The 13,392-nt window shown below is 32.4% G+C and overlaps 1 long non-coding RNA gene across 1 annotated transcript; it reads right to left on the bottom strand.

Annotated features, from left to right (window-relative positions):
• Positions 1 to 7,706: 7,706 nt before the first annotated feature.
• Positions 7,707 to 10,953, bottom strand: LOC142318176 (uncharacterized). Its single transcript, XR_012754844.1, has 3 exons — positions 10,765 to 10,953; positions 9,067 to 9,147; positions 7,707 to 7,962 (listed from the first exon to the last, which is right to left on the bottom strand). It is a non-coding gene; the product is annotated as an uncharacterized LOC142318176 (long non-coding RNA).
• Positions 10,954 to 13,392: the final 2,439 nt, after the last annotated feature.

The raw sequence follows: 13,392 nt of genomic DNA, 5'->3' as shown, positions 1-13,392 counted from the left end.
TCGTATTTATTTGTTCGATTTATTCATTTTTTAGTTGTTAATTTTTATCTTTCGTGCTGCACATTCTGTTGTGTAGTGCGAGATTCTGAAAGGTCGGTATTACAATGTTAATTCGCTTTTTTGTTTTATTTGGAACTTAATACGGAAGCTAACAGCTGCAATATAATGGGCGATCCTCTTTAATAATGCATATTATGATTTCAAGATTAGTGTTTGTTGTTAATTTGATAAGCCTCGATTGTAATATGATTTGATTTAAATTTGTAATATCAAAATGTGGCTTTCCTGTAGTTTATAATCGCACATTAGAGAAATAAAGTTGTGTGAATTCTACATTATTATGGACTAACGTGTTGCTGTTAATACACTCGCACAATGTGATAATAATAGGGAACACCGAAAAATATGATTAGATTACTTTAATAAACAACTCATCCTTAATTTTCTTTGATGCAGTTTTGGTAGGCATGTGGTTGAAATTTTTTATATTTATTTTGAATCGCTGATTAAAAGTGAGTGTTTAAATTTATTCTTGCTTATCTTAAACGTTACAAAATTTGATAATTATAATTACGTGCGTATATGTAATTGCGCAAGGTAGGGTTGCTTGTTGAATAGTGAATAGTGTTACAGATTGTGAGTTGTATAGATCTCATTTTGTTGTTCAATTTTATGAATTGTCATAAAAGATAATTTCTTATTTTATTTGTAATTTCTTCTAGTTGTTTTGAAGGTCATGGATTATTTTCAATGTGGTAAGAAATCTTGAACAACAAAAATATTAGCTTGAATGTTAACACATTCAAGAAGTAATGAGACCTAGATAAAGTTGGTCATAATTTAAACAAATTGTGTACAAGTAATGCTGGGTAAGATTTTTATTGTATTGCCCCCAGTATGAATAAAAGTTTTTAATATTGAAATATTTTTAATACATTTGTTGTCTATGGATTGATTATAAATTAATTATCCCTTTATCAAAACTCTATTAAAGAGACTTCAGGATGAAATTTTTTATTAAAGTCATGCAATTATCACATTTTGATGTTGATGTATTTAACAATAAATAAATCCATAATGTAGAATTTATTTATGTAGAATTCTTTAAATAGAATTTTCTTTCTGAAGTGTGTCTTACTAATTTGTAGGTAGTTCTAGGAATTACTATTTTTATACTTTATTATACCGTGTAGGTAGTGTAGGCTCAGGAAAACACAAGATCTAAATTTTTGATAGCGGGTGACCAATGTAAGGTCAAAGTCTACATCTGATATCAGTACTATAATAAAATTGCAGTCACTTTTGTGAGTTACAGCCACCGGTAAATAAGCTTATCTGTTCTTTGGAGAGAGGAATAACATAAACTAATCTTAATATTCTCAGACTCAGACTGAATCAGCTGTTAAAGATTACTGACTGCATTCTTGTAAGGTGATCCATTGTAAGTATCCATTGTACGTACATGACTAATAGCACAGAACAACCAACTCTAACCTTAACCCTAATCTCTCTCCACAGAACTGATTTGTAATTGTATAAATTATGGACTTCCCATGATTTAATAGAAATTTGTAATATACCTTATGTAGGATCTAAGTTATTCTTTAAATTGAAATTATTTGTCAGAAACGCCTTTCATTGAAGTATATGTTCCTCCAAGTATACTGTCCTGGGCCACCACCAGGTTGGTTTAGTGGTGAACTCGTAATCACAAATCATCTGATTTCAAAGTTAAGTAGTTCTAAGGTTCAACTAGTAGAGGCAGTAACTTTTTTTACAGATTTGAATACTAGATTATGGATACTGGTGTTGTTTGGTGATTGGATTTCAATTAACCACACATCTCAGGAACGGTCAACCTGAGACTGTACAAGACATCATCCTCTGAAGTAATACCTTATGGTAGTTCCGTAGGCGAAAACAGTAAAAAAAATATACTGTCCTGGTAACAGTTGCACACTACTGTCACCAGAAATTTTATAATTCAGCACTACAAGTGTAATATACATTATTTTCAGACTAAATAATTGCATATTGTATACCCTTATGGACCTATTCTAACAAATGGCCAATTTAATATTTAAGCTTATTTAAACAAGGTTAATGAGTGTAGTGAGCATTAAGTTATGTTGATATCGTGCGATGTTCAGTGCATGGAATCATTAGTTATCTAATCTTGACCTAAACTTAACTAAACTCAATAAAATTTCACTTGAACTAAGTTATTTACTCTGTAAATAATATATATTGCAGATTTAATTAAAATCTAACTTACGTGGTTAGTTAATTTAGTGTAAATTTAATCTGATCTCATTCTTAACCTAATTTCATTGAAACCAAATTAGCTAGTCTGAAAATAATTTATGTTACATTTGTACAGTGCTGAATTATAAAATTAATTGAAATTTTTGCATAAAAAGTATACTAAAAAAAGACACCTGTCAGCAATAAATATACACTGAAAAAATTAGAATCAGTTTGTCACAGAAAAGGTATTCCATTCTAATTCAACAAATGTTCAAAAATTTTATTGCATCACTATTTTTGATTTTGATGTGTGGTATATAACTACCCACCTTGTAGTGGCCAAAAAATATTTTTTATATTTTCAAGAAGTTTTTTCTTGAGTAATAGACTATTTCCTAACTTGCCAACAGGTAAAAACAACAATTTTCATCACTTTTTCCATGAGCTGTAGCATTCTTATTTTACATCAAAAAGGGCATTTTGGAAAGAGTAAATGTGGAAGTTCATCTTAGTGTACTCAAAATTCATTTTGTTACATAACCAAATCTTGTAATGTTCACTAAAGTTACATTTACAAATTGTTTTTTCCAAATTTTGGGCCCAAAATAGATAATGAAGTGTTCAGGGTAACATGCCTGCTTTTTTCTTTTTAACTCTTGGGTACTAGTAGTACTTATAAAAAAAAATTGGATTGTAACAAATTGTCCTTCATTAAAAAAAAAATGGCCCCAGATCGTAAGATTTTGAAAATGTCTCATTTTTGGGACCCAAAAACCATGTGTGGGACAGGTGGTATAAAAAATTGTTACAGTAGTAATTTTTAAAGTTCATTTTATGTACTTTAAAACCCATATAAAATTTATTTTGTTTCTCAAACGGGCTGACGAGTAATGAAGCCAAAAAAAACCACTAAAAACATTGTTCCTTCTAATCTTGATCGATCTATCCAAAAAATTCACATCATGCATTTTTTCAGATAATAATGTAGGCCTACTATACTACCAAAATACCAAATACATAATAATATAGTACCAAAATATAAAATATTTTGGTACTTACGTATTAATGCCACCGCAGCTACAGCTTTATTTAAAAACAAAGTAGTCAATCGGATTTCAGTAGAAAATGAACTGGCTTTTTATTAATTTTAATAAATGGTTATTTATATTTATTTATTTTATAAATATAATTTAACCAAACTTAACCTACGCTCGCTAACCTTGACTAATTAACATCGTAATTTTTGAGTATTTATTTAATAAATTCAGTAATTATTGCAATTATTTATTATTTAAATAATCAAAACACTCCTGCTAATTAGTCAAGATTATCGAGCGAAGCAAGCGTAGGTTAAGTTTGGTTATATATCTATAAAATAAAATAAAATAAATAACCATTTATTAAAATTAATAAAGAGACTGTTTGAATCTATGTTAAACTCTATATCGGCCCATTTTCCACCGAAATTCGATTGACTACTTTGTTTTTAAATAAAGCTGTAGCTGCGGTGCCCTTAATACATAAGTACCATTATTTTGATAGTCTTTAATGAGATAGCTTATACTCTAGATAGTTTGTTACTTAAAGTATGACTCATACACACAATCTCATGTTTAAACACGAAAGTGAATAGACATGCATGGACATGAATGTTTGCGTAATCCTGAATGTAAACATTATAGAAGGCTCAGTTATTGTTTTGATTTCATTGTGATATGTTGTATTGTTGTTAGTGTTAATACTGTGGTTAGGTAATGTACACTTAACCCACCGGGTTGGTCTAGTGGTGAACGTGTCTTTCCAAATCAGCTGATTTGGAAGTCAAGAGTTCCAGCATTCAAGTCCTAGTAAAGTCAGTTATTTTTACTTGGATTTGAATACTAGAATGTGGATATCTTTGGTGGTTGGGTTTCAATTAACCACACATCTCACGAATGGTCGAACTGAGACTGTACAAGACTACACTTCATTTACACTCATGCATATCATCCTCATTCATCCTCTGAAGTATTATCTGAACCGTAATTACCAGAGCCTAAACAGAAAAAAGAAAGGTAATGTACACTTGTTTATAAAGTAATTTTATTAGCAGTGAACTTCTGTTTTATGAAATATCTTTTATTTTTAATTTTAATAATAGAGACATTTTTACTTTAGCTGTAGAGAAACTGGGATAATTTATAACTGGTAGTCTTATAATTTACACTAACTGTATAGTGAGAACCCTTGCATTTTATAAAAACAGATTATGGAGTGTTCAATTGACATTCACACTGAAACTTGACTAACAATTTATCTTCAGTATTGCACAATATTTTAGAGTTTACTGAACAGCAAATAACATTGATATCTTTAAGAAGTGGATGTGCTGAAACAAAAAATATCTGTACTTTTCATAAAACCGAATATTTAGATAAATATTTTCATATTAATGGGAAAAGTTGTTGTTCTGACCCATTTAGCTGTTGCACTAAACCGGTTAAGAAATCTCTTCTACACTTTCAACAAGCAATCCAAATTTAAAATTAATTCCAGGCAGATCACTGTGTACAAAATGCTTAAACAAAATTCAAAAACCACAATATGATACAGAAAAGGAACCGGAATGTCTAGATATATTTGAGCCTCAATGTGTTACAGTTGAGTCTGTGAATAAAGCTTGTTCAGTACTTGGCATTTCCGCTGTTAAGTTAAAAAATTATCCAGCAGTGCAAAGGAACCATTTTAAAAAATAAATTTACAAAAATAGCTGAGTCAGTTACCAGTAAATTAAACGATTCCTTTGATTTAAATATTTCTACACAAGAAACCGGTTTAGTACTACAAAATTATCCTGATTTAGGTAGGGAATATAAAGAATTAATCATTAAAGTAAAGGATAAAATGAAAACAGTTACATCAACACTGGAAAAAATTAATATTTAAGTTTTACCAAACAGCTGGAGCATTCAAAAAATTCAAATTCAGTTTAGCGTTACTCAGTATTTAGTTCGTCAATCCAAACAATTAGTTAAAACAAGTGGAATTTTACTATAAATAGGAAAAAAGAAACCCAGTCATGTAATTGATGAAAGTTTTATTAGATGTGTCCCAACATTTTTTCAGAATGATGCTAGACAAGAAAGATTGTTACAGGACAATCTGATGGGAAGGCAATTAATATTCAAAAAAGGCTTACCTTATGTAACTTGAAAGAATTGTACACAGCCTTCATAGAAAAACATAGTTCAAAAATTGGTTTTTCAAAATCTGCTGATTTAAGACCTAAATTTTGTGTTCTAGCTGGTGGGTCAGTCTGTTTGTGTTTGTCGCTCAAAAAATGTAAAGCTCATGTTATCTGCTCTAAAAATGAAATTTGATTATAAAATTCTGTTTTCAACCATGGTATGCGATAATGAAAATGAAACGTTCATTCTTTCACTGAAAAATGTCCAGGCACTATTGAAGTGCCCAGATTACTTTAAGAGCTGGGGTGATTTTGATTCTGAAATTATCTTCAAACGGTGTGTTTCTGTTGACTGTTATGAACTAATTACTCAATTTCTTCCATTTCATGTCTGAAATAAATTTACTAAAAATTAAAATAATCGCTAAATGGGTAATTTGTTGCAAAGAAACAAGCTAAGTTCCTCAACATTAAAAAGGAAAACTTGTTGGAGGTTGAATGTATTGTAATGGGAGACTTCTCTCAAAATTTTCCTTTTGTGATAAAAAGGATAAAGTCCAGTCATATCACTGGTCAAAACCTTATGACACAGTACATCCATTTTTCATATATTTAAAAAAAACAGGAAAATTACAAAGCCAAAGCTACTGTGTAATTACTTGAAGTACAATAATTTCATTACTTAAGTGAGTACTTGAAGTACAATACTACATTGTTCTGCTTCCAAACGCAAGTTATAAATAAAGTAAAAACACTTTACCACAAGTTAAACAATTTTTTTTTATTCTGATGGCTCCTCAGCCCAGTAAAAACAAAAAAAATTTCATAAATTTGTGCTACCATCAAGAAAATTTTGAAATCGCAGAATGGCATTTTTTTGCCTCATACCATGGGAAAGGACCATGTGATGGTATTGGTGGAACTAAAAAGGACTGTGACTAAAGCAAGCCTTCAAAGGACAGTTCACAATCAAATTGTTACACCTGAAATGTAAAATTATTACAAAGACAATATTAAAAATATAACATTCATTTTCTGCTCTTTATTATCTATCTTTATTAGAAGATGTTCAAGAGACTGAAGAACATGTTAGTTCTTGTTATCAGGTAATCACATTCCCAGAAACAAGAACTTTTGTCAGTTTTATTTTAACAAGTCAGAAATGTATTCTGAAAGTCCGGGCGACCTCTGAATCAGAAACATTTATGTTAATATTGGTACTCAAGGACATTAGTGTTTCTGATTACATTATAGGTTACCAAAGCAAAAATGTAGAAATTATATCTGCTGCGTATGCGATGGCAAGTGATGGTTAGGCAAAGTCATTGAAGTCAAAATACATGAAATGAAGAGAAATATGAAATACACCTTTTCCATCCACAGGGTTCTTGTACTTCATCCAATAAATCATTGAGGGATAATCAAATGGGTTCAACTGGAAAATATTTTAAAGATTCTCATGCCTTCAGAGCTTTTTCCATCAACTACTGGAAGAGGCCAACATTGGAAGACACTGGAAGAGGCCAAAAATGAATGAGGACTTCTCAGTTCTACTCAGTAAAAAAATGGCAGGAGCACTAAGTTATGCTACTTAAGTTTGTTATCAAAAAGTGCAAGATTTATTCATAACTTCTATTAGCGGAATAAAAAAGGTAAAAGTGAATTGAACAACTTGTTAATGTATTTGAATTGTTTATCATTCTGTATTTGACTATTTATTAATTATCAATTTATTCATTCTAATGAGTTAGTTGTAGTTATCTGCAAAAAATACGTAACATCAGTATTTTTGGATTTGTTGTTTACAATTAGAAGGAATGGTGCTTTTAGCAGTTTTGTTGGCTTCATTACTCGTCAAAAAAAAGTTTTTTTTGGCCACTACAAGGTGGGTAATTATCATGTACCAAATATCATCAAAATCAAAAATAGTGATGCACTAATTGTTTTTTGAATTAAGATGGAATACCCCAGAATGCATCTTGCTTTACATAAAAGAAAAAATCAGATTTGTAAAATCTGCTTATTTGTGGAACTCACAAATTAGCAGATTATACCAAGATACAGTAGTGTGAAAATTAATCTCAACACACATGTTATTTAATAGAAAGTAACTTTATTTAGAAAAAAATCATTTACCTGTATAACTGGTGAATATATCTAGTAATTAATATTTCCTCTTTATTCTTAATTACTTCACATACATAATTTGGCATCGATTCAACAATTATACTATACACTTTTGATTTCATCATAGAATCATACCGATATTATTGCTTTTATAAGGTCAGTTTTTTGACAGTTCATTTTTGAGTTGTTTTAACTGTTGCCCAAAGATTTTCAATGGGTTTAAATCTGGTGAATTGCCTGTCCACTGGAACACTTAATGTATCATTCTTCAAGAAATGTTTTCATTTTTTTTGGCAATATGGCATATTGCCATGTCATGTCGGAACACTTCATTGCTCTGTGGGAATTTGTTTTTAAGTTGTCACAGCTCTTTCCTCCTGATATATTCATCTACTGGAAGTTATGAACAAGGGCCTTCAAATCTGAAACAACTCCAAAACATTATTTCTGGGGATGTTTAACCGATTGTTGGATATGAGCCAGTGATGTATTTTCATCTGATGCTTTTCCAGAGAACCCTTTGCTCTTTAATATAAAAATCTGGCTTGTTTGAAAACAAAATTTTTCCAAACTTGTTTGGTCCAGTTAGCCTGTGCTTTAGCTCACAAGAGCCTTTCCTTTTTGCACATTGCTGGTGTTAAAAGCTGCTTTTTAGCTGACCAATGAGCTTTTTGTCCAGCTGCAAGAAGTCTGCTTCTAACAGTTATGTAAATCTGGCTACTAATTCTTCTGACATCTTCACTTCAAAGGAACCTTATAGACGTATAATCTTTGTTTTTTTATGACTTTGATGCATTCTAATTTTTAAAATTACTTATTTTCTGGTTAATTTTTTTTTACTAATATAAATATTTTATGTGTGCTTAAGAACAAGCATATTATTGTACTGGCATTATAAAAAAAGTGAGAAGTCAGATAGTTCCATTATCTCGTTTTTTTCTGAACTAATTTTACATTAACTGTTTAAGTACACTGAAATGCTGGTCATACCTATAAGTGATGTCTTTACTCTGTTTATCATAACAAAAGCGAACATACTAAACATAATTAATCTCTGTGAAAACGACTGCGTGGTGTATTTTTGTTATGCTATTTATGTTTATTGTAGCCTAAAAAAGAGTTTACATTTTGTTAGATGGAGTTAAAGAGAATTAATTATCTAGTAGTTTAGTACGGCAACTTGCTTAACTGAACTAAAGACCGCCATATGCAGACTTACCTGCAGCCTTCTTGGGGTAACTCTGATTTCGCTAAATGTGGTGGATCTAGAGGTGTCAGCCTCGATAAAAATATGATTGATTTTTGAAATTTTTATGATCAGTTTGCAGTTTGTTTTGTGTGTGTGTGTGTGTGTGTATATATATATATATATATATATACATACATACATACAAAGTAAAACCTTTTAATCCGTAATCTGGATTAACACAAATATTTGAGAATTGCAGGTTTTAAACACAAAAACTCAAACTTTATTGTAAAATACACGTATTTATGGTTTTTTGAATGTAATACAGTAGTGATACCTTGTTTAACGCTCAGGATTCGTTCCACAGTCATGTAGCACTTTACGAGGTCGGTTTTTATATTCATTCATTTTGCTGTTTCTGAAAATTGTTTTAAAGCACAATCATTTATTTTAGAATTAAATTATTTGTTTTATTAGACTTTTCTAAAAATTACAATGCAGTAATTTGAATTACGTAAGAGTACAGTTTAATTATAAAAAACAGACAAAAAATTAGTAGGCCCATGCATAATAAAATTATACAAAATAGCTGTAAGTTAAAAAAAGATGGCGATAAACATTTATTAAATTAAAAAATTTATAAATTTGCAAGACGAATGAATTTTCATATAAAAAACGTTTGTTTTAAGTTAATGATTGTCCGAGTTGTAGTTCTTCAATCACTTTAGTTTTCTTAAAAATCTAATTTGTCAAAGTTGCCTGCCCTTTTCATGGTTTTCTTTCACTTAATAATTCCTCGTAACAAGGTAAAGCTGACATAATTCCTCTCTTCACTTTAGAACTCAGTTTGTGATCGGGATCTTTCTCAGTAAACTTATCGATCCATAATCTGCTTGGTGGTTGAAATACTGTTGGAAATAAATTCTGTAGTAAATTCTTTTTTTTTTGTGTTTCTTTTTCTATTTCACAGTCGGTTATTGCTTCTAAAGTACACTGAGTCAATTACTCAAGTGTACTTGAGTGCAATTTCGTGGAGCTCCTCATTGCTTAGCAAAATATCGCCATGTGACTACAACAGTTATTTAATATCTTCATTAACTTCCAATCCACCTTCATTGGCTAATTCAATAATATTGTGAACGATTAATTCAGTTTTCTTTCTTCTGCAGTGGTACAGGATTCAGGCAAAATATTTTTCCGTGCTGTATTAACCCACACATGCCAAGAAATATTTAGAGTTGTAAAATGTGATGAAACTTTCAACATTACTAGAGTTGGATGTCTTTCAGTAGAAAGTTATTTTTTTAAACTTTTCTTGTACATGCTCGAAAATAAAACCCATGTTGTGGAAATGCAACAATGGGCACGTACAACATCATTTCATCATGTGTTATTGTTATATTTTTAGATTAATGTATGAGAGTAGTACAACAAAAGATGTAGTATGAGAGTAGTATAGTATAACAAATAATTTTTAATTATTTGCTTATTTTTATATGCATTAACAGATGAGACAATTGAATTTAAAATTATGTTACTTAGTTATTACACAGAGAAAATATTGTATTAACTCTGAGAAAACACAACTAAAACTACATATGCGATGTAACTGCTACATCGCATTTAACATATTTTTTGTTTGCGATTTGCAAAAAGCAGAATGTGATATTTCTTCTATTGAATAATAGGTGTGTATACCACTGTATATTTCTAGGTTATATCCAAAACCAGATAATCCACATAAAAAATATTTTGAAGCCATATGTATGAGGCTTGTCTAATATATATACTTTTAAATGCCGAGCCTTTGTGGCATATATCTCTGCTCATCAACAAACAAGCTTTCCTCCATTGGAATAGATTTAAATTTAGATACCAAAGAATCAAATTCAGGCTTTGTTTTTTACCATTAGCATCGTTATATTATTATCATTGAAATGGACGAATCTTCTAATTTTTTCAAAGGTGTTAATACCCATTGTCTTTTTTAATGACATTAATCCCTACTAATGAGTGCCACAATAGACGTACATACCTTTTTCATAATGGGTCATTCCATGTCAATTCAACCGCTACCTCGCCCACCATCTCAGATTTTGATGAAACTTAGCTTGTTTGTTCTGTCTATAGAGGTAAGTAACCACACCAAATTTCAACTCTCATTTCGTTATGTTATAGCTATTTAGTTTTTAGGTTTTTCACGTTTTGCTAGTCTGATGTTGCAAGACAAAAAGCATCTGTAAATATAAAATAATTTATAATTTTTTTATTTTTCATTCAGTCATGTAATTTTCAAGTTTTGTTCTAAACTATGGGGATTCTAGAGAAAAATATAACATTCTTCTAAGTGTAACAATTTTGGCAGAAAGAAATCTTAATTTTTCATCTAAGATTTTAAAAACGAAAACATGGTTTAGCGTTAAACTCAATATCAAAAAGGGAAAGGGTAATCACAAGATTTTTTCCTAAATAATCCTTATGAAATGAGCTATAATATAAATAAATAACATGTTGTAGTGTTTTCATTCCTTTGTATAGTTTTTTTAAACTAAATGTAAACGTTTTTAATCTTTGAGCGAAGCATTGTATGGCTCTCCTTGATCCCCTTACTTGTTGATTTGTGTCCCGCAGGAAATAATTTTAGTTATAAAATTTTTTTTATTTTTGAGAGTTAGGAATTGAAGGGGGTTTTTTTTTAAACAACCGATGTCAAAATCGTGATTGTTGACAAAATTATTTTGAAGTATTTTAATACATATATCAATGTATTCAATGTATTATCGGCGTTCCATCCTTCAGTGTTTGAACATTACTCCCTAGCACATAAGCAGACCCGCACTGACCGGGTTTGGTTTTTTTTACAATTGGCTAAAAATTGACAGGGCCGCCATTCGTATTTCCTGAACCTGATGGCAAACGCTCGGTCGTCAGGAAATACCTTTCTATTACTTAACACAACAAGGGGGGTTTTTTCCAGGATTCTAGGCGGATGGTTTTTCACCTGCACCTCTAGTTGGTCGCCGGCCATGATCTGCTTTATGTCTTCGACATAATACAGATCTAATCGGGCCTCGTTCCAGATGTTTATTTGACGGGCGAGTCCGCCCATAAATGGGAACCTTTCGTGCCGGCTTGGACTGATTATGTAGCCTGCATTTAGAAAGAAGGACGCTACACAATCGAAAAAATAATTCTTGCCGGAGTTTGGCGGCCCGTATATATAAATTGTGTTGCATTTGTTATAATTTCTATCACAGATTTTATAAAGAGTGTTAAGAAACACTTTCATTTCTATTACGTTCATGTTGAATTGAAACAACAGGAGTCCAACAAGCGCGTAGACGCTGTCACCAGCGCCGTAATAGCACTTGTCGAATTCACGTTTAGAGCGACAATTAAATAGGGGAGAGTTGTTACTGAACAAATGCATAGAATCGAGTATCTCAAACTCGTTATATATATATGTTTAACTTTACGGAGGGCTAGTTTTACAATTCTATCCGAATCGTCCAGCTCTTCGGTCAATGTCGAATCGAGCCAATAAGAGCTTGTCAGCAGACGTTCGGGCGGGGACATGCTGTAATTGACAATAAAACTTACCAGCACGTCGTCTGTTATTTTTTTTCGTTTTCTTTTTTATCAACTCTATTCCGTCCATCACGGTGTTCAGGAAGTGTGACATTATCTGGTAGCCCTCTTTCACTATTATCTTCCCTCTCGTGGTGGCAGTCCGCCACCATTCCCGCGATGGTATCGACTGTATCCTGTCCATCGGATACAAGTCGAATTTTAGGAGATGCGATCCAATGATAGTCTCCGACAACCAGGAGTACGACTGTCCGGCCCTCTGAAGATAGATACTGGACGATATTGATCCGGTTCTTTGCTTCGAGCTGGCTGCACCGAACAGTGTGTCGATGTCTAACCGTCTGTTCATAGTACTTACGGATGGAACATCAGCAGCTGGATCGCTGAAAACTCCAGGTGTGGAGGACATGGAGGTGGTCCCAGTCTGGATCATCCGCGACGTGCCTGCTGACGAGCACGAAGATGTCGTCGGGCCTGTACTTTCGGATACGGGCGAGCTGATTTCGAATTCCCGAAAGAATTCGAAATCGCATCGTGGAAGGACACGCAAGCGAGTTTATGATACCACGCTTATTCCGCTCTTGCTTTTAGATTAGCTCTAGGTGCTGGTTAGGACACTGGTCGCTAAACTGTTTTGAGGCTTAGTAGCCGTTTGTGGCACAGACATTCGATCGTATGCTACAGGGTGACCGAATGGGGTGGTGATGGGAGAAATTCCAAGCAAACCAAAATAAACCCTAAGGTATGAGTCGCGTATTTCGGTCGATTTCCGGCAGCTTGTTGACTTTTACCTTTATGAATGTAACACGATTGTTACTGAGCTGGCGTAAAAATATGAGGGCCTCCTGGGCGCTAACCGTGTCTTAGATTCAGTCGTTGATAGGCTGTCGGGCAAAATGGTGGAAGAAGTCCGGGAGTTCAAACCGGCAACAGAGAGGGTTCTTGGTGAAATCCACACTTCTTTGAAACGGGTGGAGGAGAAGTAAAAAAAGGCTGTATCCTTCACTGCGGTAACAGCTGCACCTGGGTCTATGCGAGTTAGTCTTCCGCCGCCAGTCCAGGCGCCGGCTAACAA

This window comes from Lycorma delicatula, chromosome 1 (genome assembly GCF_047948215.1).
Source record: "Lycorma delicatula isolate Av1 chromosome 1, ASM4794821v1, whole genome shotgun sequence".
Lineage (NCBI taxonomy): Eukaryota > Metazoa > Arthropoda > Insecta > Hemiptera > Fulgoridae > Lycorma > Lycorma delicatula.
Note: the sequence above shows the minus strand (reverse complement) of the source record. Positions and strands in the feature narration are given on the sequence as shown.